The sequence below is a fragment of the Sorex fumeus genome, unplaced genomic scaffold (genome assembly GCF_029834395.1).
Source record: "Sorex fumeus unplaced genomic scaffold, SorFum_2.1 ptg000010l, whole genome shotgun sequence".
Classification (NCBI taxonomy): domain Eukaryota; kingdom Metazoa; phylum Chordata; class Mammalia; order Eulipotyphla; family Soricidae; genus Sorex; species Sorex fumeus.
The window spans coordinates 27,955,001-27,962,117 of NW_026606067.1; the positions used below are offsets into that span (position 1 = coordinate 27,955,001).

General features: G+C 41.6%; 1 pseudogene; it reads right to left on the reverse strand.

Moving 5' to 3' along the window:
• Positions 1–6,876, reverse strand: part of LOC130019961 (craniofacial development protein 2-like) — an 11,555-nt pseudogene extending 4,679 nt beyond the window's left edge.
• Positions 6,877–7,117: the final 241 nt, after the last annotated feature.

Genomic DNA, 7,117 nt, shown 5'->3' on the forward strand with positions numbered 1-7,117 from the left:
ATAAGATAGTGGGAGAAAAACTAGCATAATCATGACGGGGAAATGCGCCCATCACAGAAGTAGGTTCGGGAGTGAAAGGAAAAGTGGGGACATTGAGGAAGAAAAGTGGACATGTATGCTTGAATCTCAATCACAGATCTCTGTAACATTGTAATTAATGGTGATTCAATAATAAAAATATCTTTTAAAAAAGATTATAATTCTGGCTTCTATTTTCTTCTAAATATATTTATATAGGATTACGGCTGCAGTAAATAGTGCAGTGGTTAAAGTCCTTGCTTTGCGTGCATTGGACACTAGTATCATCCCCCGTACTGCATATGGTTTCCTGAGCATCACTAAAAGCAACCCTTGAACACAGAGCGACGAGTAAGCCCTGAACTCCACCAATGTGGCACAAAAATAAACAGAAATTACAAAATAATAATTAGGACTGGAGCTATAGCACAGCAGGTAGTGTGTTTGCCTTGCACATGGCCAACCCGGGTTCGATTCTCAGCATTTCACATGGTCCCCTGAGCACTGCCAGGAGTAATTCCTGAGAGCCAGGAGTAACGCCTGTGCATTGCCAGGTGTGACCCAAAAATAAATAATTAAAAATTAGTTATTTAGCTTTCTGACTTCCAACTATGCTAAAAGGTTACAATAATTAATGAAATATAGTACTACGGTATCACTTTCATCCTGCACCATTGCCTGCAGGCTGCCGACTTCAAAAGCGTCCTTCCTATTGGGGAAACACCTCCTTCCAATAACTTATCTGAGGAACACTAAGCCATTTCTCATCCCGTCTGTGAAATTAGACTTGTGAATCTGCATAGTCCTTGTCTGAGAGGAAAGCCCCTACTGTCCTGCCATGGCTTTGGCTCCACACTAACAATCGCCACCTGGGAGGGTTCAGGGGTCACACCTCTCAGGCAGGGGCCGTGGAAACTCCATGTGGTAGAAACCGGATTTCCACTAAGAATCACCTCCAGGGAGGTGTCAAGTTTATCTACTCATGTCTAGGGCACATCCTGGGGCAGGACCATTAGAACTCCCTATTTTGAAGCCTGAGGTCTGCACACCCCAAATCTTAGAAGCTCTTTCTCTGTCAGGCTTCAGAACTACCCTGTGCCAGAAAGCGACCACAAATCCATGGAGTTCAAAGCAGACACTTTTCCTTGTAATTTTCCTTTAACTGGGTGGTGAACAAAATGCTGCCCATGGAGTGTAGGCGTACAGTCACCACCTTGCTTAGACCTGAAGATCTACACTTTCATGGATGCTCTCTGTGTGAGACCTGAATTCAGCAAAGTGCCAACTGAGTGCCGAACACTGAACTTGCCCCCTGTGCCTGAGCTCTCCTTTAGCAGCCATTCTCCTAAACACCTGAAAGTTGCCTGTATCCCCACCCTTGCCAACTACATTTGCTGGGGAGGGTGGGGGAGGTGTAGGGTTACCTTGATAGCATCTGAATTCCCTGGTAGTGAATGGCTAGAGACTGCTAGCCAGCAATTTGGGAAGCAATTCACCTTTTTTAAAAAAAATTTTTATTAGCGGGGCATCATGAAGTATAGTTGCAGACTTACAAATTTTTGTGCTTGGGTTTCAATTATACAATGATCAAATACCCATCCCTCCACCAGTGCCCATTTCCCACCACCATGGATCCCAGTATCCTTCCCATTCCCCATCTCCCCCCATCCCACCCTGCATCTGTGGCAGGGCATTCCCTTTTGTTCTCTCTCTCTTATTGGGTGTTGTGGTTTGCAAAAGAGGCAATGGTACATTTACACAATGGAGTACTATGTAGCTGTTAGAAAAGACGAAGTCATGAAATTTACATACAAGTGGTACTACATGGAAAGTATCATGTTAAGCGAAATGAGTCAGAAAGAGAGGGACAGACGTAGAAAGATTGCATTCATCTGGGGAACATAAAGTAAAAACAAAACAGTAGACTAACACCCAAGAATGCCTGAGATTAGTACCAGGAATTTTACTCCATGGCTTGGAGGCAATTCACCTTTAGAGTTAACTTTTACATCCTAACAGAGCATATATTAATACCTTTGTTTAAACATAAATTCCACATTTGTTGCCTTTCTCATGAAGAAAGAAACAAGCAACCACATTTTCTATAAAGGCAAAACTTGAATTAACCAGTCTTTTTTCTTTGAGCAAAACCCCAACAAAACATGTCCTTTGCACACCGAAAGCCACCATTTATTTTCTGGAAGCCACCATTTATTTTCTTTCCAACTGCATAACCTAAAGTTATTATCTTTGGTACCTGAAGAGATCCTACATTCCATTTTCCTTAGAAAACACAGAGGTAAATTTCAATACAATCTTCAAATTGGCAGTAACAACTTTAACCAACTTTTCTGTTAGACCTGAGACCCAAATGGCTATGTTCTTTGCAAGGAAGGCAAAAATTTGCCACTTCTTTTGAAAAGGCTAGAACCAAAGAAGCAGAATTTATCAGGAACAAAATGCAGCAAAACATTTTTCAAACTTCTTTTCCAGTTTCCTGCCTCTTCTAATAGGTATGTCCTGTCAAGGTATGCCTTGCATTTAAAGCACTTTCATAGGTATTGTCCCAGGCTAATGGTTTGGCTATTAAAGGCCCATCTCTTAGAACAAAAAAGCCTTTTTTACATTAGGAGTCAAATGCATTTCTTTCCAACTTCAGAAATTGAACAAAACAGCAAAATACAGCAGCAAATGTCCAAAGAGAAAATATTTTGCATGATTTGCTGAATCCATTTTTGACCACTTAAGAGGCTTTTTCAAGGGAGAATAATAAGTATGGACTAGGCAAACAAATTCCACTGCTGGATGAGATGGAACAGGCCTGAATACAATAATCAAGTGTGATATGCTTCTTCAATTGCCCATCTATCTAGAAATCTGAACTTTGTTATATATACCAGTTTTAACTTCAAGTTTCACATATGAGTAAAATATACTTCTATTACTTTTGGCTTCAAGTTTTCCATATGCCTACAGTATGTTCTTACTATTTGTTTCTGTTACATTTTTCAACTCTCTAGAGATCATAATCTTTTTAGTCTATTGGGTTCCTCACTCCCCACTGATTGGTTCCATAATTAAAGAAAAAAGACTTTATTAATCCTTGTCTTCCAGCCAGTCCTGGGTGATAGAGGTGAATCTGGGGCAGAATTCTCCATGACATTAAGCTAAAGTCATCTTTAGGATAAAATTCCACCAACCAAGCAATTGGACACAAAGATAAACAAATGAGATAACATTAAAATTAAGAAGCTTCTGCCCCTCAAATTAAACAATAATCAAGATACAAAGACAGTCCTGAATGGGAAAATTTTTTCCCCAACATTTATCTGATAAGGAGTTAATATCCAAGATATATTAGCCACTGGTAGAACTTCATGATTCAAAAATGCCAACCTTCATCAAAAAGTGGGGATAAGGGATAAATATTAAGTCCCTCAAAGAAGAACTATAAATGACCAAAAGGCATGTGAAAAAAATGCTCTACATTCAGAATTATCAGTGATATGCAAATCAAAGCAACAATGAAATATCATCTCACACCACAAAGACTAGCACACTTCAAAAAGAACAGAAACAATCAGTGCTGGAGCAGATGCTGGGAGAAAGGAACCCTCATTCACTGCTTTTGGGAATGCCTGAAGTTCCATCCAGCCTTTTTAGAAAGAAAACAATATTAGCATTCCTCAAACCTAAAAATTGATTTTCTATAAGATCCAGCTATTCCACTTCTAGAAATATACCCTAGAACCTTAAATACACAGTGCAGAAAGGCCATCTGCACTCCTTTATCTATTGCAGCACTTATTCACAATAGCTAGAGTCTGGAAACGACCTAAGTGCCTGAGAACAGATAAGTGTATAAAGAGTCTATGATACATCTACATAATGGAATACTACATAGCTGTTAGGAAAAATTAAGTCATGAAATTTGCTAATGCATGGAAGGACATGGAGAGGATCATGCTGAATAAAATGAGTTGAGGGGGAGGAATAAACATAAGATTGCACTCACTTGATCACTTGATATGCTGTTACTCATTGATTTGCTTGAGTGGGCGCCAGTAACGTCTCCATTCATCCCTGTTGCATGCTAGCATAGCCCGATGGCATCTGCCCGTTCTAGGAACACGAAGTGCCTCAAACCAAAGGTTCAGGGTCTTGAAAAAGAAGTCTGACCATATAATAGGTGGGCAGCCACACGATCCTTTGATGTCCCGTGGAATCCAGTCGGTAAGGCTCTAGTTCAGCCGTCATCTCCAAATCTCATTAGGTGTCCAGCCCATCTGATTTTCGACGCCTTGGCAAACGAGACAGCGTCCCTGATTCGAGAGCGTTGATGAAGGTCGGAACTTCAGATTCTTTCTCTTATTTGAGTGAAGAGTGATACTCCAAGTATAGTTCTTTTGATTCCTGTTTGAGAGACCCAAATAGCATTTTCATCCTGTTTTCATAGGGCACAGTTCTCTCAGGTGTATGTTAATGCAGGTAGAACAGTGGAATTGAAGAGATGTGCTTGGAGCTGGAGGTTATTCATCCTCTCAGTTATTTCTTCAATGCTCTTGAAGGCGTTCCAAGCCACTCTCTTCCTCCTATGCAACTCAGGTGCCAGGTCATTCATCATGTTGAATTTTCGACCTAGGTACACAGTACTGTTGCATTCAAAGATGGTCATTCCACTGAGAGTGAATGGAACGTCAGAAACAAGACTGTTTCTCATAAACATTGACTTTGTGAGATTCAGCTATAATCCCACCTTTTCAGCCTCACGGTCGAAGTCGGTCAGCATTCGTGCTGCTTGGCTGATGTTTGGTATTATTAGAACGTTGTCATCAGCAAAGTGGAGGTAGTGTAGTTGCCAACCATATATCTTCACTTCCATTCCTTCCCATTCTAGTCATCGCATGACGTTCTTGAGGGTGGTACTGAAGAGTTTTGGTGAAATAGTATCACCCTGCCAAACCCCTCTCTTGACATCGATGATCACTTCTTTATAGAATGATGAGATCCTGGTAGTGAATCCATAATACAGCTCACGGAGGATCCTGATGTATTGAGTTTGAACACCCTGATTGGCTAGGGCCTCAATGACTGCTTCCGTCTCAACAGAATCAAAGGTTTTCTTTAAATCAATGAACGTTAGACAGAGCAGCATCTTGAACTCCTGAGAAACCTCAATGAGCTTGGTTATCGTGTGGATATGTTGAATGGTGGTGCATCCTTTTTGGAAACTGGATTGCTCAAATGGTTGTCCTTCATCTAGTGTTCTGCCAATCCTATTCAGGATGACTCAAGTGAACAGCTTGTAGATGACAGACAATAGGAAGATTGGGCAATAGATGCCAATGTCATGGACTTCTCCCTTCTTATATAGTAGTACAGTCCTGCTGGTTTTCACTGGGATGGAACCTTGCATTCACACAGGTAGCATGTGAAGAGCCGAGCCAGTGTATTGGTGAGTACTAACAATAGGTTCTTCAGGTGTTCAGGTCTGATCTTGTCTGAGCCAGATGTTCTTTGTTTCTTTACCGATGAGATGGCGTGTCAGATTTTGGAAGGGAGAACATTGGGAACAACATATCCATCCTGCGGAATTTGGTATGTGGGCAAGTGGACGTGGCTATTAAAGAGATCTGAGTAGAAGTCATAAATTATCTTCTCCATTGCCCTTCTGGAAGATGTGATAGATCCATCAGGATGTTGGAGGGCAGTCATCTTGATCTTGTAGTTTGTGAAGAACAGTCGGGTGTTACAAATGCTTTTCCTGGCTTCTGCCGCATCTACCAGCACTGCTGCGCTTCTCTCCTTGAGGTCTTCCTTGATCACTTCTCTGCACTGCTTTGCGAGCTCAGATGTTTGCTTGTGGTTACCTGAGGCATGCACCAAGCCAAGTTGGCAAATAAGCTCACGAGTTTTTGAAGACAGGCGTTTTTTTGAGGTTATCTCTCTCTTGGTATTCCTCGCACAATCATGGAGGTGATGAAGCAGTCAATCATATTCCTTGTCAATGTTGTCAATGACGGCATCTTGCCATGTTGCCGCAATAGATCCAAAGAGCTCCCAGTTGGTGGTTGTTCTGGGAGTTGTCTTCTTAAACTTTGCAGCCCTTTCTCCCTGCTCTGTGAAGTAGAATTTTGCACTATGGGGACGGTGGTCCAATCCTGTTTGGAATTTTGGGATAACACCAACATCAGTCAGGCAAAACCATTGATTGGATATGATGTGGTCAATTTTGTTGTGGAACCATCCACCAGGAGACTCCCATGTCCAACGTTTAGATTCGGCCTTCTGGAACTGTGAGTTACCATGGATGGTATTGATTGACATGATGAACTCAGAAAGTCTGTAACCCTGTTCGTTCCATTCTAGGCCATGGGCCCCAATGTGGAGTTCTTCGACTGATCCTCTCGGTCCTATCTTGGCATTAAAATCACCCACAATAAGCTAGTAGAAGGTGTGGTCTTCTTTATAGAGCTTCTCCAGCTCCATGTAGAACTTCTCGATTTCTCCTTCACCATACTTGGATGTTGGTGTGTAGACAACGAAGATAGAAACTGTTGGCAGTGAGCCACATCTATTCAAGTGTAATCATCTGATTCGGGTTGTTAGGCATTCGAATGAATCAATGCTTATGGCTAAGTTCGTTTTGACAAGGATACCGACACCACCGACATCTCTTTTGTTGCATATTCCAAGGAAAAATTCTTTTTCAGTGTTGAAAACCACGTGATATGACTGATGCCTTCTTGTCTCAGTCAGACCAGTGATGTCATACTTGATATTTCGAGTTTGTACTATCAGGTCCTCAGTGGATGCAACCAATGCCAGCATACGTGCATTGAAAGTATAGACGGTCATTTTGTCTTTCTTCGTTTTGGCATGCTAGTTCGGCCTTGAGATTTTATCAGCCTCTCCTTCCACATCCTTCTCAATGCTGCCGTATTAAGGGTCAGGGGAATGAGACCCATTGCATTTACTGGACTTGGCATATCGAATACACCAGGGATAGCTTGCCAGGTCATGCTATGTGGGTGGGATATTCTCAGTAGCCTGAAACACAAATAAACTTTACAGGTGTTCCTAATCAGGAATATGTGCT